This window comes from Octopus sinensis, linkage group LG2 (assembly GCF_006345805.1).
Source record: "Octopus sinensis linkage group LG2, ASM634580v1, whole genome shotgun sequence".
NCBI classification, from domain to species: Eukaryota; Metazoa; Mollusca; class Cephalopoda; order Octopoda; family Octopodidae; genus Octopus; species Octopus sinensis.
In genome coordinates, this window is record NC_042998.1 from 157,436,098 (window position 1) to 157,462,445 (window position 26,348).

At 36.6% G+C, this 26,348-nt stretch overlaps 1 protein-coding gene across 1 annotated transcript in view; it reads left to right on the forward strand.

Annotated features, from left to right (window-relative positions):
• Positions 1–20,551, forward strand: part of LOC115232600 (glutathione peroxidase 3-like) — a 70,439-nt gene extending 49,888 nt beyond the window's left edge. The window contains exon 4 of the mRNA XM_029802572.2: positions 20,269–20,551. The gene's annotated coding sequence lies outside the window, so the exon portion shown is untranslated. The remainder of the gene's footprint in view (positions 1–20,268) is intronic.
• Positions 20,552–26,348: the final 5,797 nt, after the last annotated feature.

Genomic DNA, 26,348 nt, shown 5'->3' on the forward strand with positions numbered 1-26,348 from the left:
AGCACACGAGATCAAATAAACCTAACAACAAATGTAGGAATCAGGATGTCCTCTGGTTCAACCCAATTTTCGGTTTGTATGTTTCAACCAGGATCGCCGGAAATTTGTTTGCTGCTTTGGACAAGTGTTTTCCTAAATCTAATCGGTACCATGCTATTTTTAATCAGCACATCGTGGAGCTATCCTACGCTTACTTTGCTAATTTGGAGCAGCTTATGCATCCCATAAACAATAGCAAAATGCGACAAAGATTCAATAACCCACCTACTTGATGTAGCAAGCATTTACATCTAAATGTCAACCAAGGAGATGTAAACCGCATTGATAATCATCAACTTCGACCAATTTATAGTAGTAGAAATACTCATGGTACAGCTAACACAATAAAAACGCCGGTAAATGAAGTCAGGACTGCTTTAGGTACAAATCTAAACGATAAATGCTCATGTAAGGATAAATCAAAATGTTTGATTACAATTCTTGTATATAAATGTAAGGTGCACACAAGGGGAGGGTCTTATGTTTACATTGGGCAGACGGCTGATTCATTTAAAAATCGTTATCGTAATCCTGTTGCCAGATTCAGGCCAATCAATAAGAGACATTCAACATCTTTGGCAGAATTTATATGACGAGTGAAGGAGGCTTATGCGGAATACTACATTACTTGTTCGGTTCATAGTTAGACATGCAAAACCATACAGTGCGCACCACTTCAATATCCCCCCGAACGACCTGAGAGACCTGCATGGGGTGGATGTAGTTGTCTTCAAATTAAAGCTGGACCTCTTCCTATCAAGTGTCCCAGGTGAACCAGCTTCACAGCAGGAGGTGCAGATGAGGACAGCTGCATCAAACTCTCTCTTGCACCAAATGTCAATTCCTAAAAAGCATTCGTGAAGTAAAATTATGTAGCAACATCAAATGGTGGTGCCCCAACATGGCCACAGCTCGTGAGCTGAAACTAGATATAATAAAAATAAAGTAAAGTAAAAAAAAAAAAACGTAAATATAACACAAACAATATTCTCAGACCATAACATGATGAAATTGACAATGTATGCCCCGGAATTAACTAGAGATAAACTCCGTACAGATGGCGCTCAAAACCTATCCAGCCTAAATTTCTATAATGTTCATTTGAAAACATAATACAGCAGGACTGGCCTAAAAGCCTCTCTCTGCAAGACATAGATATGAAACTCAATAAATTTATGTCAATAATGCGAGCCATATGTATTCAATATGTTCCAGAGAAGACAGCCAATTCACACAAAAACATCATTCACCGAGACAGGGGAATACGCATACGGCGGAGAATAAAGATCACGAATTGTTTAAGCAAACATCTCAATGACAATGTGAATTCCCACTTGACAGCGAAACTCTTCGAGACTGAAAAAAACTCAAAATCTCCCATGATAAAGAAAGAGAAGAAAAAGAAACCTGGGCAGTCGAAAATATGTAAAGAAGTTATAAAGCATTCTACACATTGGCAAAGGAGTTTGCCTCAGTACGATTTGAAATGGAGCCACTACTTGATAAGAACAGCTCATTAACTGCAGACACAGTTAAGATAAGTGAAGCATTAAATAAACAATTCCGAAGTGTTTTCACTTCTCCACTGGAAAATATGCAAATAAAAATGCTGAGGAGTTTTCAATGTAACAAATCTATTCGGAAAAAAGGCAACCTTCGATTACATCAACATAACAGAAGAGGATGTAGTATTGATGAGACGTGATCAAACACAGCAACAGGCCTAAATGGATTCCGGGCCGCTCTCTTAAAGACACGCAAAAAGGCTCTTGCAAAGTCACTGAAGATACTCTCTCACAGTTTCCTTGCATGTGGTAAACTTTCCAACATGTTAAAAGAGAGTATCATATGTCCTGTTCATAAAGGAGGAAGCAGAGCAGATGCTAAAAACTACAGGCCCAACTCTCTGAGCTCACATATCAGTAAGACAATGGAACGCATTGCCAGAAAAAGGCTGATCACTTTCCTAGAAGAAAACAACCTTCTCACAAGCATGCAACATGACTGTTGTCCAGGGAGGAACTGCTGCAGCATTTTGACTAGGTACTGAAACAACAGCTAAACCAGTCAGTTGTAGACGTGATATACCTCGACTTTGCCAAGGCCTTCGACAAGCTTGATCATGACATGATATGTCATCAACTGAAAAACCTTGGTATTACTGGGGAACTGGGAGAATGGTGGAATGATTTTCTGAATGGCAGGTGTCAGACAGTTGTAGCCAATGTTTCTCACTCTGAAGTGACACCAATTCTCAGCAGATTCTCACAGGGAACTGTACTGGTGTCACTACTATTTGTGGTGGCCTTCTCAGAAATGCCCTCCCCGTTATAGTCTGCCAGTCTGCCCAGTTATGCTGACGGCACAAAAATTGCAGGCAGTTAGAAACCTAGAGGTCATCGTAAAACTACAGAAATTACCTGAATGAAATATACAAATGGGCTAACAAAAATAACATGCAGCTCAATGCTATGAAATTTTAGGCACTCCCTTATCGGTCCACTACCAGGCTAAAATCGAAATATACTGGACAAGAAGGTAATGCGATCCGAGAGTCGGTGCGTGACCTGTGGGTTCACATGAGCCATGATGCAAAATTCCATGTGCATATTACCAAGATGGCAACACTGCGCGGGTTGGATAGATTCTGAGGAAATTCAGAACCAAGAAAACTTCATTTGTGTCAAAAAAGGGAGGCACCACGAAATTTTGTCAGTGAACAGTACACGCGCACACATATATTCATTACTTTTCATTTGTGTGCATGTGTATCTGTGCGTGTGTGCGAATGTGTATTGCTGTGTGTATGGGTGTGTGTACGTGTATGTGTGTGTGTGTGTACCACTGTTGAAGTAGTGTTCGTAAATTATGAATAAGGTGCAAATCACCCTTAAAACACTTGGTTGTGAAGTGTAAAACCTTTTCATAAAAGTTCAAAACCTTTTCATACAAAGATGCCCTCACTTCCATCCCATCATTTCGAAGGCAACGGTTAAAAAAAATATGGGGAAAATCCCCGAAAAAAGTTTTCTCACAAATTTCTTTATAATCGTAATCTGTGCTATTTGAAAGGGATTTGTATAAATTTTCATGAAAAGACACCCATTTTCCTGAAAGTTATGAGGGAATGAAACTCCACTCTCCACACGCTCGCAAAAATTCTTTCGCATAAATCCCTACATACTCTGAAGCTAAAACATCTAAGCGGTATTTGTATAACATATTGTTTAAAGGTATCCATTTTTCTGGATGGTATGAGGCAACAAATTCGGAGGCGTATATATCTGTAGTAATACCTTTTATTAATACGATTATTTCATTTCATGTGTATTTCATTCATTGTTTGCAATGTTCTCTCTCTGTCTCTCTCCCACACACTCCAAAAGTTATAGTTGGGCTGCTGAATTGAAATTTCTATGTTGCTTTGAGGGGGAGGTAAAACTTGAGAAACTACTTCTCCCTCTGTTGTTGGATTATTTTCATGTTTGCTTAAAAACGAGAGATTATGATTGTGATAAAAATAATGAAAGCAATTTCGAAGGTAGAGACAAGATGCAATTTCGTTAAAACAGTCGTTTCCGCAATGCAAATGAAATAAAATTTGGGATTTTTTCACGTTTTTTTGACGTCCTGTATCCATATCTGCATGTATATATATATATATATATATATATATATATATATGTGTGTGTGTGTGTGTGCGTGCGTGTGTGTGCGTGTGTGTAGGCATGTACATGTAGTGTGTATATATGCACACACACATATATTATTAAAATTATTATATGATCGAACGCCACGCATCCATTTCCAAGTCAGTTTTATCTTAATTCCGATGCGCACTTTACAACCTATCTGTATTTTATCTCCCTCTCTTGTTCTTCCTTTCTGTTTTTCCCTCCCACCCTTTCTCTATTTCTTCTCCTCTCCCCTTCACCGTTCCCTCTCTCTCTCACAGTTCCTCCTTGACTCTCTCGTTGCTCACACGTGACCAACGGCTATCTATCTTTCTTTTCTCTACTTCCTTCCTAAGACAAGACGTGCTTTTGCCTATCTCTTTTCAAAGCTAGCTTTTCCAGCGTCCACCACTTCACATCGTTATGGCTTAACAGCACTCACCGTTTGTTTTTACTGTTTTGTTCTCACTGTCCTGCTTTTGTTACCACTTCAACCCTTCGCAAAAGATCTCAGATTTTATTTAATTTGCTTTGCGGGACGGACTGTTTTAACGAAGTCGCCCCTTGTCTCTAAATTCGAAACGCGTAGCAGATAAAACAGGGGACAACTGATGAAGGGAATGTATATATATAAAACTGAGAATGTGTGTCTGTCTGTGTGAATCCCTAAAACCTGAGAACTAGGGCGAGCCGACAGGAATATCATATCTCCTCCACTATGAATCCCTAAAACTTGAGAACTACGCAACCAATTTCATTCAAATTTTTCAAATGCCTTACTTAGGGTCCATTTAGTGTGATGGGCAAAATAATTTTTTTTTACTTCTTGCCTAGAGCGAACCCACAGCAATATAATATCTTCTCCACTATTTCAGTATTACGTGTTAAAAGTGAAACAAAAACATCTCTCTATTGTAATGTCAGATACTTTCACTTTAATACTGAAACTATTAAAGTCAAACTATTATATAAGAGGGATGAACCATTAACAGTGGACATCCATGTTGCTAGAAGAAGGTCCGCTATGGTCTTATATGCTACACCACTGGTTTTCAATTCATATTAATCAAATTAATATTCAATTTCATGGACCAAAATTACTGAATCGATTCTTATGATATTTGAAACTTAGATTCAATGTATAAGAGCGGTTATAATGCAATATGTTTGTTTTGAATTTCAGATGGTTTAAAGGGGCAGACCCCCCCATGAAAATTCATAAATGTTCGATGTTGTTGAAATTTCAACCATGGGTAATTGACACACATCAAGAAGTATTCTCAAAGTTTCCACTTCACATGAGAATTCTAAGACAACCTAATGAGGGCCTTAACATTTCTTTTATGATCCAAAACTAAGTCAAAAGTACTGAATAGTTCTTTACGAAATTTGGAAATTATATTCTATGCATAAGGGCCACAACCCCCATGAAAATTCATATATTTTTGCTGTTGATGAAATTTTAACCATAGATAATAGATACAAATGAAGTAATATTTATAAAATTTCATCTTCTTACAAGTTAGAAAGACCCCCTTCATGGGGACTTAACACCCACAATTTTGTCATTTTATCTAAGCAAAGACGAATACAGTTGTACTCTTGGAAGCTGTGGGGTCATCCGAGCATAGAAGATGAGCATTATTTGTAATTCAATGGCACAACAGTGTAAGAGTTTCCTTTGACATACACTTAAATTATGATTTCTGCAATGTGCTGCATAAATTGTCAAGTAAATGAGAGGCATATTTGCCTCTACTGATTCAGTTGCAAAGTGTTGAGTAAAGTTATTTGATTGCAGATCTCCTTTCAGTCTTTTTATTATCACTGGGTCACACATAGTTCCCACATGGTGACATTGATTTCAAGGCCTTCCCAGATGAGTGACTGGTTATTCAAAGACATTTATAGATTGTATATTTATTCTGTCCAGTTACGTATCAGTATAGTGGTCATTTGCAAACTCCAACTTTCATTTCTCCTTAGCCCTCATGTCACACAATTGTTAATGTTTATTTCAGTTAGGTCACGTCCTTCCAATTGCTCTAGACTCGTAATGCATCTTACGGCTGTACCTGTCACCTGGATGGTGAGGAATACTACATTGGGAGTGGTAACGACTAGGGTACTGTAGCTGACTGCTTATTGTAATCATTCGTCTTTTGGTTTCCTGTAGCTTTGCTCTCTTTTACAAACCCAGTGAAAATATATTTCCTATTTCAAAGAAATTCAAACAATAGATATAAGACCCAAGTTAAAAAGATTCTCAACAATTCAACTTCTCTAGTTGACATTTTAGAGCTCCATGACCTCCATGTTTCAGGAGCAAAATCCTTTTAATAAGTTTTATAAGACTGAATTTTGGAATATGCGCATGAAAATCAGTAATATGAGATACATTTGGCACGTGTACAATTTTGTTTGGATTTGTAAAGAAGGAAATAACCCTCATCTGCAATTTTGATGAAATTCGAAACAGATATTCCAGTTCATTACAGAAAATATAACAGAAAAGTCTAATTCTTTAATTGCATGCAACTCGGGCGACGCCGCGTAACTCTGCTAGTATTCTATATGTTGCGTGTCTAGTTTCTCTATTTGTTTCTTTCATGTTCAAAAATGTTCGTTTTCCATGCCTTTGTTTTTTATGTTCTCGTTTCTCATTTTGTTCACGCTTTTTTTGACGTCCTGTACCCATATATGCATGTATATATATATATATATATGTACATATATATGTTATATAATATATATACATATATATGTTATGTCATGTCACTTTCGAGTGCTACAGGTAACATGTAACCCTGTACAACCTGTTGCATGATCGGGTCGTAGGCAACTAAACCGGCAACCCCACCAAGCTTGCTTGTTGAGGAGGGTGTTTATTGGACACCCTGCGGGATGAAAGACAAAATCCGTCAAAGGGCGGAGGAACTCTTGAGAGTCAACGGCCATCAAATAAATGTCTTAAGGATATATCATGCACAGGGACATAGAAATAATCGGACTGGATACCCGATCGCGCGGTTAAACCATTGGGAATGAAGGACTCCTAGCCTTTGTTAGGGCATCCTTCTAGGAGAAGGTAACTCAGGTAACTGGGATAACTCCGACATAAAACCTGCGGCTCAGTGGTTACCGATGATGTTGACTTGTTCTTCTTTTCGGATTATGGCTGCTGTTGCTTAGTGAGTGGGATTGACTCAGTGCACAGCCTTTCCTCACTTCTTGCACAGGCATTGCACGATAACAACATTGATTAAGCTTCGTGCAATGGCCATACTCGATAACAATGGGGTAGCCACCACATATATATGTAGGCATGTACATGCATATACATATATTATTTATATATATATATGTATATAAGCAAATATATATATATATATATATATATATATATATATATATATATATATATATATATATGTATGTATGTAGTATGTATGTATGTATGTATGTATGTATGTATGTATGTATGTATGTATGTATGTATAAGGATAAAAATAAATATTCTTTTCTATAATATTATTTAATAAATCCACCTTCAGCTTCAACAACTGCTTCTATATGAGATCTAAATCATCTACATGCTCAAATCAAGTGATCCTGGTTCATTTTGGACATTGCTCTAAATATGACAGCTTTCAAAGAATTTTTGGTCTTATGGGCGTGTTCCTTGACCTCTCCCTCAACAACGCTCCGCATGTAATAGACTGATATCTGGGGAATTAGGAGCCCAAATTTTAGGTCTTGTGTGATCGTGAAAGTTTTCAGGCATCCATTCCTTTGTTACTAGACCCATGTGTGATAGTGCAGAGTCTTACTGAAACACATACGGCCTTCCATTACATACAGTGTCTATCCAGGGCTTAACAATTATTTCCAGGACGTCAACATAGGCGGCAGAGTTAACTCTAAGGCCTTGTGGAGAGAAGTAAGGAGGCAGCACATGTATTTCGCTGACAACCCCTAAAACCAAGACAGTTGTAGGAAATTTTATATGCATAACACTAGGATCTTCAGAAGGGTCAGCCCATAATCACCTCTCATTTCTTCTGTTAACTTTTTGATCTTGGTCAAAGTTTTTCTTGTTTGAGAAAAACCAAATCAAATCTTCTTCTGAATGTTTCAGTTTGTTTCAGTTTGTTTTCAGATATGATGTAGTGATCTTCTTTTCCTTTTTCTAACAAACTGAACTTCAATCATCTGTGGACAATATTTCGGACTGTTCCTTCTGCACATGGAGATCTTTCCGCGTTTGTCATCAATAGTCTGTTGAACTTGCTGGATAAATTCAGGTGTTGTGTGATTATCTAGAGCGTTTAGGAATTTTTTTTTTTGCTTTGATATTGGAGATACGTTTCCATCTTCAGCCTCTAGCTCCTTACAGATTTTGTAGACAAAAGATCTAGCAAATTTTGAAAATTGATATATTTCTAAATCGCTCAGCCGTTATAATCACAATAACAGAACGCCTCTTCATTTCTTGAGTAAGCCGAGGGTCTGCCATTATTATTTTCTGAACCAAAGATTATACAGAGTTAGTAAAAATGCAGCAATGACTCCCAGAAGTTATGTACTCAAATAACTTACCCACCTTGGATATATATATATATATATATGTATGTGTGAGTGTGTGTGTGTATGTATATATATGTATATATGTATGTATATATATGTATATATATGTATATATATATATGTGTGTGTATATGTATATATATGTATATATATATGCATATATATGTGTATATGTATATATATGGGTATATGTATATATAAGTTCCCCGTAATTTAGCGGTTCGGCAAAAGAGACTGATAGAATAAGTACTGGGCTTACAAAGAATAAGTCCCGGGGTCGAGTTGCTCGACTAAAGGCGGTGCTCCAGCATGGCCGCAGTCAAATGACTGAAACAAGTAAAAGAGTAAAAGAGTAAAGAGTAAAGAGTATATATGTAAAGTTCTGAAACTGAATAATAGTATAAGAATGTATCAACTGGATTTCCGTCTAAACATGCTGCTGAGCTTTAACACCATCTGGTACTCGAGAATCTTTAACTGATTTTACTCTGTTAGAAGCAGTGAAAGAGACTCCCAGTTTACTCATCTCTTAATGTTTTGCTACAATATGATCTTAAGATTTCCGTTTCAGCAAAAACCAATTAATCATAGGAGCTGCTCCACCTTTCCTTGGATTAGATTATATAGACTATTTTGTGAGTACGTTAAATATGGAAAATAGAAGAATAAAGAATGAGAGAGATGGAGAGAGAGAGAGAGGGAGAGAGAGAGAGAAAGGAGATAGAGAGGAATGATAGAGGATTTAGTGAGAGGAGGGAGAGAGACAGAGATGTGAGAGAGAGATAAGGGAGGCGATGGATCCTTTCGGTTTGAACGGCAGTTTTTTATAGCGGTGTCATATGAAATTGTCACCCATAATTATGACCCTAGTATCGATCTATCGCATTTCAATCTGTTTTAGGGTTAGGGTTAGGGCTGGAGGGGAGGGTATCTTTTTTTCTTCACAAATGTAAATAAATCCAATCTGTTTCTTAAACGAGGGACATATTCATACGGCACAGAGTGTTTTTTTTTTTTTTACCTCAATAGACGTATTTGGTTGGTTGAAATTGCAGAAATTGAAGAAAAAAAACAACAAATATCTTACAAACCATAGAATTTTCTCAATTAAAGCCAAGAGAAAAAGATGTTTTATAAACACATTCTACGAGTATACGAAGTTTAAATTTTTTTAGTTACCTAGAAATTATGTTAAAAACTGCCGTTCAAACCGAAAAGATCCGAGGCGATTCCCTGGGCGAAGTATTTTTAGTATTTAGCCATAAACTAGTGGGTTTCAAATTTCAGTTCTGAGAAGTTCGACATTACGTTTCATCTCCAATGGAGCAGAAAAAATAGTCTACTACTGGTAATACTAAACAGATACAAAGTCATTTGCATACACACATTCACTTTAAAATGATAAACTTGTTTTTTACTTTGAGGACTAAATCGATGTGTTATCTTTGATAGTGCGTCGACACATACTTTATATTCGTCTTTTTTTTATTTTATTTTAGTAACATACCCCTTCTATGGTAATGGAGTCGCCGAAGAAAATAAAGATCTAGTTCTCTAATATTTCAGGTTCAAATGCAGATTGTGATGAAATAAGCGACAAATGACTTCAAACATTGGTACGAAAGCACAGATTAGAGGAGATTGATGAGAGTATTAACTTGGTCATAGTACTTATTTTATTGAACCTGGTAGGGACCGTCACCGATTTACTGACCCTCTCATCCACAGCTCTAGGGTGTCTCAAAAATACCTAATACTTATACTGACATGAGAGCGATATATTTATGTTAGAGATCTACTTTATTGACCAGATATTAAATCATGAAAGGAAAACTCTTAGTCAGCAGAATAGGAAACAAAGATCAAAATATTGGTTTTAAATTTGGGTACAAGGATGAAATATAAACTCGACCTCCGTGGAATTTGAACTCAGGAAGTAAAGACGGACGAAACGCCACTGAGCATTTTGCTCGGCGTACTAGCAACTCTGTCAGCTCGCCGCCTTAAATACCAGAAATTTTAAGGGAGTTTTAGTTGGCTTTTAGCTTCTTCACACCTAACGGAAACAATGGCATTTTCTAAATTATTTGATTATTCGTTTTCCGGCAGACTACAAAAAAACTATTCCCTTATTTAATATGTTCTGAAAGTATCCCAGGAAGCTGGATTTCTAAACAAATATGAATTAATTATTTGTTTTTAACGAACATGTTTAGAATTGGTTGGAGACATAATGGAATGCAAACTCGTTCCATTGAATTTCTGAAGTCTAGCAATTATTGATTATTTGTTGTTGTCAATTATTAACAATAGCAAGGAATATTTCTTTTAATTTGCTGACCATTGAAAATTACATTTTAGCTTGCGCATCTTAGTCTGGGAATGTGAAAACGAAACAAAACAAATAAACAACATTAATTTCCGATTACTATAATTTTCTTAATTTCATTATCTCATGTAGAGCCGTGTTCAATGCTCACCGGCCTATCGTTCCATGACGATGCTAGAGAAAATACTTCACATTACTTTAATAAAAACGTATGGAATGAAAATATAAGGGAATGCTTTTGTTTAAATAATTTTTAACATTGTCGACCACATATACTTAACCTACACGACTTGTATATTTACCGGTAGGTTCCGATTTGTGCGCGAGTAATATCCACCTCACCAAAATAGCAGCCTACCGGCAAATACACATACAGCGTATCTTAAGTATTATATATGTGGTCGACAATGTTTATGATATTAGTGCTACTTTTATTTTCTATTTGAAATAATTTTTATTTGAATGATTTACTACTTCTACAGTTATATACAACGCAGGAGTGGCTGTGTGGTAAGTAGCTTGTTTACCCAGAATGCAACACTAGTTGGTCTGGACTGCTACAGTGAGCAGATGTGAGTTTCGGCTCCGCGAACAGAAAAAAGAACAAAAAGAAAAATTGTCAATTATGGCTTGCTATAACGAGCAAAATACTGGGTTCTCAGCACCGTAACAGTGAATTGAGAATTTTTTTGAAAATTCTTCTTGTGAATTCTAGTGGGCGTATCTCGCCAGGAAAATAAGCATAAGCCATTTGGATTACCTTTTTGGAGTATTATACAAAGGATTCCCTGTCTGTGCTATTTGTGAGATTTTTCTTTTACTTTTCCCTTCTTCTATTATTTCTTTCTTTCTAATTTTTGGTTCATTCTTTTCATTACTTTAATTTCAGTTTCCTCCCCTCCCCTTTATTTTGTTTTATTTTTATTCGGTTTAATTTTTTGGCAGACTGTCTTTTGAACTGTTTTTTGACATGGCAGAGAAGGAACTTAAAAAGAAAAACTCTGTCTTAGAGTGGGAAATTAACTCGCCTAAGCAATGGTTAAAAGATATGGAGGAGAATACGGTGGTACTTAGAACGTATTCTAAAGTTCTTAATTCCATCACCGTCTTCCCAAAACAAGTCATAAAAAATGAACTTAAAGAACATTTGTCCTCTGTAAAAATATATATCCCGTGGTGTCAAACATGCAACCGTATGATTGCTGTTTGACAACGGGGAAAAGGCTCACCAGTTTGCGAGTCAGCCTTCAGAAGGCAAGGAAATCCTGTTTCTCCCGTCATATTGTAGAAGAAAATTTATACGAGCCTGGATTTACTCCCCCCCCGGGCACCGAAGCGGATTGGATTGAAGATACCATCCGACGAGGACTGGGAGATGGCGGGCCCAGGCTCTTAAATGTAAGAGTATCGCCGGCGGTCGATTGGGAAGAGTCAAAAGCGATTTTGACCTTGTGGACCCCATCGGCCGCAACAGAACTGGTTTTTCCAGATTTCTTGAAAATGGCTGGCTGCAGGTATCCGGTAATACTTGAGGGACGTCCCCCAAAGTGTCACTTGTGCCTGCAGCCAGGCCACATTAAAAGGAACTGCCCCCAGGACCATGGTAAGATCCTGGAACAGTCACTAGATGCCACCTCCTCTACCCGGTCAAAGGGAGAGGTGGATGTGGTCGAGGAGGCTTCAGCCTCCTCAACTCAAAAAGGATTAAAAAGGAAGAAAGCGGGCAACAATAGTTGCCCGCCGAAGGAACCTAAGGCTTCAGAAGGCGGGGGAGAGTCTCCGGACAAAGCGGAAGAGCTCCACTCTCCCGAAGCCAGGAAGAAAAGAAAAAAAAGAAGAACGGGTCATCTCAGCGGGGAGATGATGTGCCGACTGCATGTCCCGAAGTTGTGCCACCCACGGTGGAAGAAACCACCCCCACCCTTAAAGATGATCAATTAATTATCTTTTTCTACGAGGGCGGGGAGGTGGAAAAATAGTAGAAGAACATAAAGAAACAGTAGATATGCCCTTCACACGGGATCCCGAATGGCCTCCGCAGATAGCTGTGGAGGTCATAAGGTTTCCCTTGTGGCAAAGGCTTAAAGGATTTGGGGAGGAGTGTCGCATATGGCCGGGTGGCCCTTACACCACTTACATGTCCTACATGAGTTAGGCATGGGAAATGGCGGGATACAGAAACTCAAGCGGCATTGAAGATAATGATGAATATATCGATGCATATATCGAAGAGTAGGAGGTGAAAGACCCTCGCTACAGGGTTTGAAACCTCTTCTTATTGGATTATTTTGTAGTGGTTTATAACCTCAATTTTGTGCTTTAAGAAAAAAAAAAGAAAGAAAACATGTTAAGTAAGAGGTTTTAGTACCTCCCCCTTGTAAGAGGTTCGAAACCTCATATTGATTTTAAAAAAGAAAAAAGAAAATATGTTTTCGAGAAAAATCCAATCCATTTATTCATTATGTTTCATTTTCATTCATTAATGTATTTGTCCAGCCCGCAAAGCTCTTTGTACTGTCTATATGACAAATTTATGAAATAAAGTAGCTTGTTTACCAACCACATGGTTCCGGGTTCAATCCCACTGCGTGGCACCTTGGTTAAGTGTCTTCTACTATAGCCTCGGACCGACCAAAGCCTTGTGAGTAGATTTGGTAGACGGAAACTGAAAGAAGCCCGTCGTATATATGTATATATATACTGTGTGTGTGTTTGTGTGTCTGTGTTTGTCCCCCTAGCATTGCTTGACAACCAATGCTGGTGTGTTTATGTCCCCGTTACTTAGCAGTTCGGCAAAAGAGACCGATAGAATAAGTACTGGGCTTACAAAAGAATAAGTCCCGGGGTCGAGTTGCTCGATTAAAGGCGGTGCTCCAGCATGGCCGCAGTCAAATGACTGAAACAAGTAAAAGAGTAAAAGAGTATATACTATAGCCTACTATAGGCTCGGGCCGACCAACCCTTGTGAGTGGATTTGGTAGACAGAAACTGAAAGAAGCCCATCGTATATATATGTATATATATATATGTATATATATATATATATATATATATATATAATATATATATATATTATATATATATATATATGTATGTGTGTGTGTGTGTGTATGTTTGAGTGTCTGTGTTTGTCCCCCCAACATCGCTTGGTGTGTTTACATCTCCGTAACTTACCAGTTCGCCAAAAGAGACCGATAGAATAAGTACTAGGCTTACAAAGAATAAGTCCTGGGGTCGATTTGCTCGACAAAAGGCGGTGCTCCAGCATGGCCGCAGTCAAATGACTGAAACAAGTAAAGAGAGAGTATTATGTGATAAACTAAACAAACAAAAGTCCTCTTGCTCCCGAACTCTTTGTTTAAATATGTTTTTATGACACCTGGTCTTTCGTCTTAGCTATTTAGTGTTTCTTATAACACTCAGGTGTCCCCGTAATTGTATTGAATAAAACTGAGTTACATATAATTTGAAGGAGAACAAATTTTATGTTTTCATTAGTGATGATTTACACAACATTTGGGTTTCATAGTTTTAGTAGTTTTGATTTCCCACTGAGGATATCGCAGCACTCCACCAAGCAAACAAATATGACAATGGCAGAGTCATTCTTGTTTTCGTGATTGGCTATATTTTGATAGAGAAATTATGGTTAATTAGAAGTAACTGAAGGAGATTTGCTACTATTTCTAGATGTACGAACGGCCACAGTGAGGTTCACTCATTGGTTTATTGCTTGTTATTATTACTGTAGTTTTGCCCAAGTTTAACCCTAATAGAACTGTCTTTCGGCATGCACAAGCACTCAACTCTGCATCCACTGCATCTTACTGTACAAACAGCTGCATGATAATGAAGCTGATTGCATATATATGTGTGCATAAGTGTGTACACTTTTGTTTCATGAAACTCTCTGAGTAATAATATAATAATACATCAAACTAGTTTCCGACAAAACACGCTATTTGGCTTCAACACCATATAGTACTCGGGAAACTTTAACTGATTTCACTCTATTAGAAGCATTGAACTAAACACTTGGTTCACTCATCTCTTAAGGTTTTGCTACACTATGATCTTCAGATTTTCATATTTGTACCGTCAGAATTAATTTTCTGTAAATATCAACCAGTCATAGGCGTTTACGCATCTTGAATAACTGAGGACCAAAATGCATTTTCCAACATGCAGTCTGCGCATCATTTTGCAGTGTAGATTTTGCCTCCAATATAGAAGCGACACAGTTGAACTTTGAGTCAGATTACATCAGTTGCTGTTCCTCTGCTCTTATCTACATTCATTACATGCATCGCAGCATGGCCGCAGCTCTGAACTGAAACTACAGAAAAAAATGCCACAAACAATGTTATAAATTTTTATGCATTGAAAATGGGAAAACTGAGATATGAATATGACAGAAATCAAGTTGTGAAACACCCTCTCATTCTTGTGAAGGTGAAGATGCTTAGCTCAAAAATGATTTTGGCACAACGGGATCTCTATCTTGACCGTATCGAAAGAATGGAGAAACCTCGGTTGGTAAGGAAACTCCTCTCGTCATAATATTCTGGAGGTACAAATTAGGAGAAATCCAAGCTCAGGTAAATGGATGTGGTTACGCTTAACACGAAGACATTAGTAACTGACATCTGTAGGTGGCAAGTCCTTTTAGGACAAAAAAATCAATGGAAGACTTAACTTACTTTCAATGTTCGTACTGTTGGTATTGTCGTTTATGCTGGATACAAATTTTTGCATGTTTCTCTGTTGTCTATAATGCTTTTTTACTTTTTTAGTTGTTTGGTGTTAGGAGTTATTTCGATTGTGTGTAGATTCAATGTAAGTATTTGGTTTCTATGAGGATTTGTAGATTTGGTGATAGCGTTTTTATGTTGTTATGCAGATATGCATCTAGACATGTTTATAATTGCTTTGTTTTATGTATGTACAACAGTAGGGTGGCCACTCTCACACAACTATGGGATAAAAGGAAGCTGTCTCTAAAAGGTCGAGGTGAGGTGGCGTTTGGGTACATCGCATCCGTCATCTATTACCGCCTGACCGTCGTGCTTTGTCCCGACCCTACCATCACGAAACTGGAACGCATACTGTTCCGCTTTTTGTAGAAGGGAAGCGCTCCGATGGTTAGGCGATCCATTTGCTATCAACATCCGCTAAAAGGAGGGCTGAGTATGCCGTGATTAATGATGCGCAGACATGCGTTGGGACTGCGACTCCTCCAGCTTTTCATTGACGACGGTGAATAGGTGTGGTCGCCATTTGTGAGGCACGATCCCCGCAGCTCGTCTCATTGACCGAATTGGATCAAACGAGGGTCAAGTAAAGACCGAGGCTGGGCGAAAGGCACCACGAGTGTTACCATGCTCCTGAGCAGCTCTGCCACTCGGGTTCTAACTTGTGCGATTTCAATTCCACAAAGGCGATCTACAGAGAAGTAGTGGAGGGGGTGCCACGACGTTCATGGGGAGACTCTGGGCGTCAACGAGAAATTCCTGACCCGACTCTTCAGGACCACTTTCAGGCCAGGACATTTGGACAATTTCTCGTGATCTCTGTCTTGCTATCGGGAAGCATTGCCCGTTCGAGATAAGGTCAATAGACACGGTTCAAGAAACACCGGATCGACCTGCCTGAGATGTGGCCGGAATGACGAAACCGTTCTTCATGCACTCGTGCAATGTCCAAATATTTCAGACCTGTGAGCCTATATCGAACGGCGGCTATCACGTGTGGGATGAGTCCAGCTCTCAGCCGAGTCTATCGTAAATATTTCCCCGCCACCTTCCTTTAACTGGGAAGTCAATGCAGTTATCATCGTATTCGTGGCTATGGTGAAAGTATGTGTATGGCGGACTTGTTTGAAAGGTTTAGAGACAAATTATTTCCTCTCTTGCCAACTTCTCATCAATTCTTTGAAGTATCACTTGAAAAGGAAGGCAAGAGAAGACAGGGAAGTTTTGTCTAATGAAAGGTTTAATAAAAGCTGGGTGGATGTAGTAAAGATGGTACGCATGAATGTCGGGACTACTTTGAGCATGAACCTACAAAACAAAAAGAGAGAGGGGACTTTGCTCTCATATTGTTTTCCCTTTTCCTAATGTGACCGTGCTTTTTTTCTGTAGGTTTTTCTTTCCACGGATAACCCTAGTCAGTATTATATTTACTCCCCCTTTTTGGAACACTAATTGTTAAAAACGTTGCTTTGTTATTCCCTTGCGTGCACGTCCCAAAACGTTTTCGATCCCCTTTGATCGTTTTCGAAACAAAAAATCTGTTCGGCGCTGCTTAGCTAATAAATCTATCTATCTATCTATCTGTCTGTCTGTCTGTCTATCTATCTATCTATCTATCTATCTACACGTATGTATTACTGCCGAACCAGTAGTACTTGCTTTTCCTACTACATTTTACTAGGATGTGAATCCTTAGATTATAGCCGTCACTGCCTTTACAAACTAATTGAATTTGTACGCCTAATAACAGTAACTGCGTAAATATAATTTTACAGTGGTCATTTAATTGCAAAGAAGGCGAATACTGACAGAAGTGTAAAACGTTTGAAATCATTGTCAAGTCTAGCCCTCCTTCACTATCCAGAATGAAGTTGTAAGCATATGACTCACTACCGTATCTTATAAATCTGGCTAGTTTATAAATGCACTGGTGGCTAAAAGATATAGGCTTACTTCATAATAAATTTCAGTTTGTATACACACACACACACACATTATATGTATACCATGCATGTTTGTATGTTTGTGTGTGCATGTGTATTATACTAATGTGTTTCACATAAAAAGGATTTTTACTGCCATTTAAGTTGTACTGGAGGAACTTGAAATGTTATTTATTATGTTTACAAGTATCTTTTTATGTTTGTAAAGATTTTATTTAAAAATATATTTTGTAATTGTGTTGTTGGGAAAAGAAATAGCAAGGTTATTTACTATTTGTATCATTAATTTTTATAATATTAATGACATTATTATATCTAGTAGAGTTGTATATATTTCAGGGATATTTATAAATCATGATCTTAGTTAGTATTTATGTAAATATTTTGTAGACTTTGTAGGAGACATAGAGTCCGCCTAATGTATATTTTTTAGTACTGTCGTTCTCTGATTGAGTACGCACATACTGAGAGAAATATGTGCATTGAGAATTGATCGTTTGACTAACATTCTTACTGCGACCGTCCTGTTTTTTTTTTCTTTTTTTACTTATCATTTTCACCTGTTTGTGTTGTTTAGTCCTTACTTTCCACGGATATCTTCTACATAGACATGACAACAACAGCAAGTTATGATAACATTTGTTTTTTTTTATTTTCATTCAGTCTCTGAACGACAAAAACTAAACATGATAAGCAAGAATCTGATCAAAAATATTTCTTTTGTAGAAAAAAGATAGTGTGATTTTCGGGAAACTTAATTGCTGGGTATCTCTAATATTTGTTCTCATAAGATTAATATATTTTTAATTGCACTGTTACTGGATCAGTAATGAAGTTTGGGGATTTGACAGTGTTTTACTGAACAGATTGATGCCAGTGGATCTTTAATAAGACATCAACCTAAAATGTTTATTGTGTCAACGACAACCATAACAATATTTCGTTGACATAGCTATCTCATTTGCCATTTCGACTATCACCAGCATTATCATGATGGCTGAATGAATTTTAGTAACGATAAAGGAGATCGTCATTACGGCAAAGAGGTCGTGACAAGGATGAGGATGATGATAATGATGAAGATATTAAGGTTAATGAAAATAATGACGATGCTTGTCATGATAATCATCTTCTCACTCTATAGCATTAGATTCTTTACTTCTTCGAATTCTGTCCGGTCACTTATCCTTCGATGATTTTCTAGATGTTAGAGTCATCTGCAAAATTTTTCTTCTACGGCATTTGATGGCACTTGCAATGACATTTATGCAGATGATCCAAAAAGTGCCAACAACTTACAACCGTGGGCACTCGCCCTGACAAGCAATAACGAAATGTTTCACAGAATACATTCCACAGTCCTACAAGCATACGTTGGTTAATGTAATCCACTGCCTGAACTCGGAGAGGTGGCTCTGATTAGAATAATTTTAATCATAGTTCCACTCGACGAGTGGTGATATATAACTAAACATACAGCCTGTTGCAAAACACCTTTTAGATTTATTCATTTCTATTGCTAGAAATCTAAAACGAATTCTTCTCTAAATTAATTTCATTATTCCTGTTTTTGTATAGTTTAACTTATCCTAATCATTTTTACATGTTCTCAAGCTTCAGGCCTAATCTTGGATTGCATTTGTACTGCAATATAAAACAAAATATCTGCAGTTTTCTCAACTTCACAAACTGAACTGAACATCGAACAGTTGTATTAAAGATTTTTGTACTCTCTTATCTGTCCTTATGTTGCTTTTGAAACGATAATGATCTCAGTTTCATCACGTGAATGCAGTGATGTTACTGGCAATTTGTTACCGTGTTGTATTTAGTATCAAATACCATGTGGAAACTATATCTGATAATGTCATCATAACCTGTATGAAAATTGTTTCACGATTACATTATTTCCAGTTTTCTGATTCCTTGTTGTAAATGTATGATCAAACGCCATCAGAGTAATATAATATTGGGTCCATTGTAACAATTCCAATCATGAAGTTTACAACATTCATGTCTACACTGGAATCGATAGTCTAATATAGATAGTGGTCTTAACGTTTGTGGTTTTATGCTGATGTCGTTTTAATTGTGGTGTTCTTCAAGTACATTCTAACAGCCAACTAAAATACAAATCAGATACGTGTGAAATAAACAATGAAAATAATGAGGGACAAATTGTTTAGCAATTTTGAATTTGTGGATAATGAATTTATCGATTTCAACAAAATTCTCATGAGCTCTGTTGTCAAAACCTAATACGAAAAAAAATAAAAATAAAGACCGAAATACCCGCCTTTAGCATAATTTCATTCAGAAGACGGGGTCGTGATCCTGAAACCTTAACAAACTTACGAACATTTTTTTCGTGTCTTTAGTATGCAGACGTACACACGCACACACCCTACCGACCACACACTCACACACATGTGCACACTCACACCATGTACACACACATACATGTACACACACACACTCACACACACACACACAAGCACAGATAAATATGCGTGTATCTGCATTTGTATATATGTGAGTATATTAATATATATATATATATACACACACACATATGAGTACGTATATTTATTTGAGTATGTGTATGTATTTGTGAATATACATATATTATAAAATTATATTATATATTATAATATATATAATTATAAAATGTTTATACTTCAACCGTAAAGGTTTTTTTAATATACTGCCACGCTTTCTGATGGAATCCTTTTATGTAGAGAAAGGGACTTCATCCTATATTGTTAGTATATATATATATATATATATATATATATATATACATATGCGTGTGTTTGTATATGTCTATATGAGAGAGGGAGAAAAAGAAGGAGAGAGAGTGAGTGACAAAGATAAAGAGAGGAATGGATTGACAGATAATTGGAACCGGATTCTAATGTATTCTCATTTTCGCTTTTAATTCACAGAAATGGTAGAAATATGACTATTCAAATTTATGAAATAATCAAAGCAAGAATTTCGAAGAAGTGACAGACAGTTAAATGATGTAAATACTCCAAAAATGTTAGTAAAGCAGTATGTGAGCGTTAATGACAGATTCACCCAGAAAACCGTTCCAAAGTGTTGAATGTTCTTGATTAAGTTCAGTATGTGGTGTGGATATAAAGTTTTATGCCTTTAACTGATCCATTTCATACTGGATCACCGCTCTTTTGTCATCCTGCTTTTGTAACATTTAATTTCGTAATTTTTGCCAATTAAAGTTTCTTTTCTGTTACCTTGTCATTATTTATTTGTATTTTATTATGAACACATTTTATGTATTGATTATTGAGAAAAGAAAATGCTATTTTTTTCTATCCGTTATCAATTTTTAGTGAGAAAAGAACGACATATGTAGTAATATTAGTTGTCCCCAACTGTTATTGATATGCTACTTTTCTTTATTCAACATTTTGAGGGCTGTACCCTAATTTCACTTTGACTAGTTTCAATTCTCGATACATTTTCCCTTGTGAAGTTATTTCTGACCCTCCATTGGATCTCGGTGCAGTCGATTAAATCAATCCTGGTACTTAACAGACACTTCTTGTTTTAACGGCGTGAGAGGTGTGATTGGTTCGTACAATTTACAGAAACGCAACTGTAACTAAATATGGCAAATTTTATCAAATTCTCTTAGGATTTTATTATTTTATTATTAGGATTTCGACAGTGAATTTTAATAATATTTTTATTTAGTTGATTTTTTTATGACACTGCTAATTTTTATGTAAATTTGCAAAAATCTGTTACATAAATCTGTAGCAAGCTTTCCAATGATGATTGGAATTTACTTTATGATTGCTGTATTTATAATCCTAGTTGCATAGCATTTTGCAGTAGGACTCTGAAAATGCTGGGCATGTATTTACATTATGGTGAATTTACTACCTGCTATTCAATAACCTATTGAATTCTCCCGCTTGGTAGCTTCATCGGAAGTTAATATCATCCCAAGTAAAAAAACTTCGCCTCTAAACTTCTTGTCATACCAAATACATTGCTAGTAAATTTACCGAAGTGCCTTCTATCCACAGAAAAATTATTTAAAGTAACTAAATATAATTTCAAGGTTTAATTCACAGTATAAATACATCACATATCACATTCACTTCCTCCCTCTCTATCTCTATTTTTCTATCTCTATACCTGTGTACAGCTTGATAGAAATGATAGAAGGATAGAAAATGAAATCCAAGTTACCTTCAAAAATAAAATCTCAAAATATTCAGTGGAATTGATCATAATATTTTCAGTTGGAAAAGGGAAGGAATATTCTAGACAAATAAGAAGAATGCTTCTTAAGCAATTCAGAATTTTAGATTTTGATATTTTTACAGTGAAATGCCAATATTTCATTTTGTTATTGGAATTTCAACCCTAGTGTTCGTATTTTTTAATATTCGTTTTACAACATTTCAGCAGTCTCCAGTTTGCTACATTGTCATGACATCTCTTATATTGTTTCTGGGCTAGTAGCGTACATTGACTGGTAATATGCCATACGGTTTCACCAATTTGTCCACAAATTTTGCACTTATCACTTTCTGCTGTGTTGTCTATTCTGTATTTAATGTAATTCGTTCTTAGTGCTAGATCTTAGGCAGCACAGATCAGAGCCTCCGTTTCCAGTTTTAAATCACTTTTAGTCATCCATAGCCATCTTTTTTTCTGTCTGTCTTATCTTCAACATCCCTATGAAATTTTCCATGCATTCTTTTCTTAATCCACCTATTTTCAGTTTCATTCATTCTCAAGTATTTGTACAGTGCTTTATCTTCGCAATCTTCCATCCCACACAAGTCTGACCTTCATACGTCGTATAATAGTTGTTCTGTGGCAATTTTTACACACCATACTATGTTGTTTTCTTCTGCTCTAATACTGTGTACGTATTCGATCAGTTCTCTTCCCCCTCTTTTTCTTGATGCATACAGTCTGTCTGTCTTTGTCACATTTTGGGTGGAGTATCCCATATGTAATCAGAAATTTCCTCGTTATTCTGTCTAAGCTGTTTAGTTCGTCTACTGTCCATGCGATTATCCCTACTCCATATCTAAGGAGTGAAACCGTCCAGGTATTGATAGCTTCAATTTTATTTCATCTGTTTAAATTCGACTTAAGGATCAGTCTCAGTCTGCGCAAGTATTCCACCTTAAATTTTTCTGTCATTTCCTTCGCCGCGGTGCATCAGCACAGCCGCATCTTTGAGCTGAAACTACGGGAACAAAATCAATTTATCCATTTCCAGTATCCCCGAGTACTTAAAGCTCGCCTTTTCAATTTGCTTCATAACCTCCCCCGACGGTATCGCTAGCACGCCCATATATTTGATTTTGCCTCTCTTCAAGACTAATACACCACTCTTTTTCAGTCCGAACTCCATTCTGATATCAGCACTAAAAGTATACACCATATCAACAAGGGAACTGACTTGGGATTCATCTTTACTATAAAGTTTGAGATCATCCATGAATAACATGTGGTTGATTTTTTTTTTGTTGGCGACTCTTGAATACATAGCCAGCTTTTGCTTTCCTGAGAATCAATGTTAGTTGTATTATGCACAGTACAAAGACCAGTGGAGACAGGCAGTCCCCTTGGAAGATGCCTCTCCTGATTTCTATTGTCCCTACACCTCTTCACATGCTATCAATTCCGTCCTCCACTTCGCCAGACTTTTTTCAAGTAATCGCTCAACATTCGATTAGAATTCTATGCAAGCGTGAAACATTGGACAAAAGTGAAACATCAGAAGTAAATTGTCCTAGTTGCCGAGGTTATTTTAGTTGTAAAAAAAAAGCTGTTGTTCCAAAGACATAGTTTATTTGGTAGATAGATAATAAGCAGCTTTCTTTATTATAAGACATATGTGACTAATTCGGAGAATCGCTATTTTCATTATTCCCATATCGTCACTCTCGTAACTCGACACTTTGTAATTTTGGTTCAAATTGAAAGTGTGAAATTATTTCCACTTACTAATGAAACCTGGTCGTTGTAAAGAAGTGTATTTCAAATAACTATAGCTAGCTGTTGAGATAACGTAGAAAATATGTAAATGAAAATAAAGTTTATTTGACATGTGTGATTGATTTGATTGTTCTGGTTTTAACATCAGTTGGTAAGAATAGAAATTACTTGACGACACCTTTTTGTTTGTAATTGGCTCTCCTGTTGCAGGTTCAATCCGTGGAGTATTAAAATGATACCCATCTTGTCCATTCCACAGAATAAGAGGATACTAGAGAGCATCATAAGAGGGATGAGTCTATGAAAAACGTTTAAGGTTGTCTCGAACACGAATGAGAATATCAGGATTTTCAAGGGGATCATCAACCATAAGGATAGCTACATCATTAAATGTGAGCTCAGTAAAACAGCGTAAAATGTTCTTTACTATAGTTTACTATAGACGTATGGAACGCAGAAACAAACACTCATAGACACATATACACTCATAGAATTGATGATATTGAAAACAGCAAAACATACACACACGAAGTTCAAGCGAAACCAAATGTAGTCAATATAGGTGCAAAACATACTTTCTGTAGCATAGTTATGCTATAAAAAATGGGAAGTCACCAATTTAGCAAAGGTCAAAATTTATTTGGAACACGTACTAAATGTTATAAAATTCACGATTGAATGAATGTCACGGTGAAGAAAGTGAAAGCCCAAGAAAATTCAGAAGGCATAATTCAATTTTTCATACAAAAAGATTTGGAAATGAACGCTGAACAAAGTGTATAGAAAGGGATATGCTGCTGTTATGAACGTTAATTTAAAACATTTGTTGAAGGAGGTATGTAGCAAGATAAGGACTGTTAAAAAGGCATTATCTTCAAACTGGTTAGAAGGAATAGAATAACATTTCTGTAATTATATTGAAAAAGCCGCTGAGGCTTTCTACTTCGCCAAGTTTCCAAATTTGTTTGGAATCACTTATTTTTCAGATATATTAGCGAATATTGTGAGTGCTGTCAAATGAGCCAAATCTTCATGCTGGCTGGTATTACTTCAAAGTGAACGCTGTTGTTCGTTTAAAGTCCAGGCCGCAACTAAACTGTTTCAAAATCGGCACGTTTCACTGTTGGTGGGGGTAGGGGTAAAGTCACGTACATATACTAAGACACATACACACACAAAATACATTAACGCACACTTCAAGCCTATTTCTGACCCTGTGTGCGTCTGTCCCTGTCTTTAAATGTGTGTGGGTGTGTCAGTCGTCACAAAAATTTATGTATACTGACAGACACATAAACCATCATAGGCATATACTTGTCAGTCATCGGCCTAAAGCATGTAACGAAAGCGTGAACACACTCATATAGAAAATGTGACGTCACCGTCGTTGAGGTGGTGGTATAAAATGGCGTTTACGATTGGTGACTAAACAAAAATTATAATGTTAAATTTTTTTAATGTAAATATGTGAATAAAAATATAGTTTAGTTGGTAACCGAGAGCTTACTGAATCTATTGATACCTCACGTCAAAATCGGCAACTCGGTTTTGGAATGCATAAGGAACGTACACACGCGCACACACACGCACAGACACAGACACACACACACACACACACAACACACACACACACACACACACACACACACACACATAGACTCTCTTTAACAAATATAGATATATCAGCACTGAGGTCAGTGTAGTCGACTTATTCTTTCCCTTAAAACTGCTGCCTTTCTTCGAAGTCGAAGTCAGTTTTGTTTTCCATCCTTTCGGAGTTGGAAATATAAAAAGCCAGTGAAGCACTAGGGCCTATAATACCTACTAATCCCATTTCCTTCACCAAACTACTGGCCTTGAGCCTAAATCAGAAACTAATCCTACTACTGTAATCATATATATCTTGTTTTCATTGCAAGCACCGCGCTGCAGGTTCTCTGGATATGTATTTTTTTCTTTATCTCCAACGCTTTCTATTGTATTGCAAAAAGTCTGCGTGATATATTTGCATAAGTGTTATTTTATGTATGCTGTGCATATTTTTGAATCCTGAGGTTTTAGTTGTGCATTTTTCTGCGGGCTTTAAAATAATTTGCCAAGATATATTTTTCTTGTTCCAGGTATTTTCCCTTGTCATATGCATATAGCAGTTGAGAAACGTTTTATAAAATTCAATATGTCAGCAGGTTCAACGTTCGAAGAGTGAAAAGCATTGCATGAGAGCAATACTAGACTTAGTAGTGCTAATATTAAAGCTGTCACCTACCTTGCAAATTTTGTTTAATAGGAAAAAAGAAACAGTTTGCGAAGATTTTTTAATGGAACTTTAGTAATAGATATGTATATTTTAACTTTGGGAACACCAACAACTGTAGCAACGACATTAAAGACAGGAACGAAAGTACAACACTGGAAGATGGAAATGTTTAGAATGTCGTCAGAAAGTCGAACAGATCAAGTGCTACCACAAACATTCACATCCTTCACGGCATCATTGTTGTTATCATCATTATCAACTTTTGTATGTATTTATATATTTAATATATATTATATATATATATATATATATATATATATAATATATATATATATATATATATATATATACTTATACATATACCTATATTACAGTTTACACACTAATATATGTAAAAAGACGAGCAATTATCAAAGCATTTGAATTATTTTTGTACAGTTTTGCCAAATTCATCGAAAATGTGACATATTTCAACCGGCCTAAATTGTGATTATACGTAAACACTGCTTAGCGCATTTACTCCGATATATATATATATATATATACATATATATATATATATATATATGTGTGTGTGTGTGTGTGTGTGTGTGTGTGTGTGTGTGTGTGTGTTGTGTGTGTGTGTGTGTGCGTGTGTGTGTATGCGCGCGCGCGTGCATTTGTGTGCGTGTATACGTAAATATACTTGAGTACGGGTAAATTGAAGATAGAGTAGCCAATATCAGCGGTAGTATATGAAGTGTATATTATGATGCTTTGTAAACAGCTTGCATA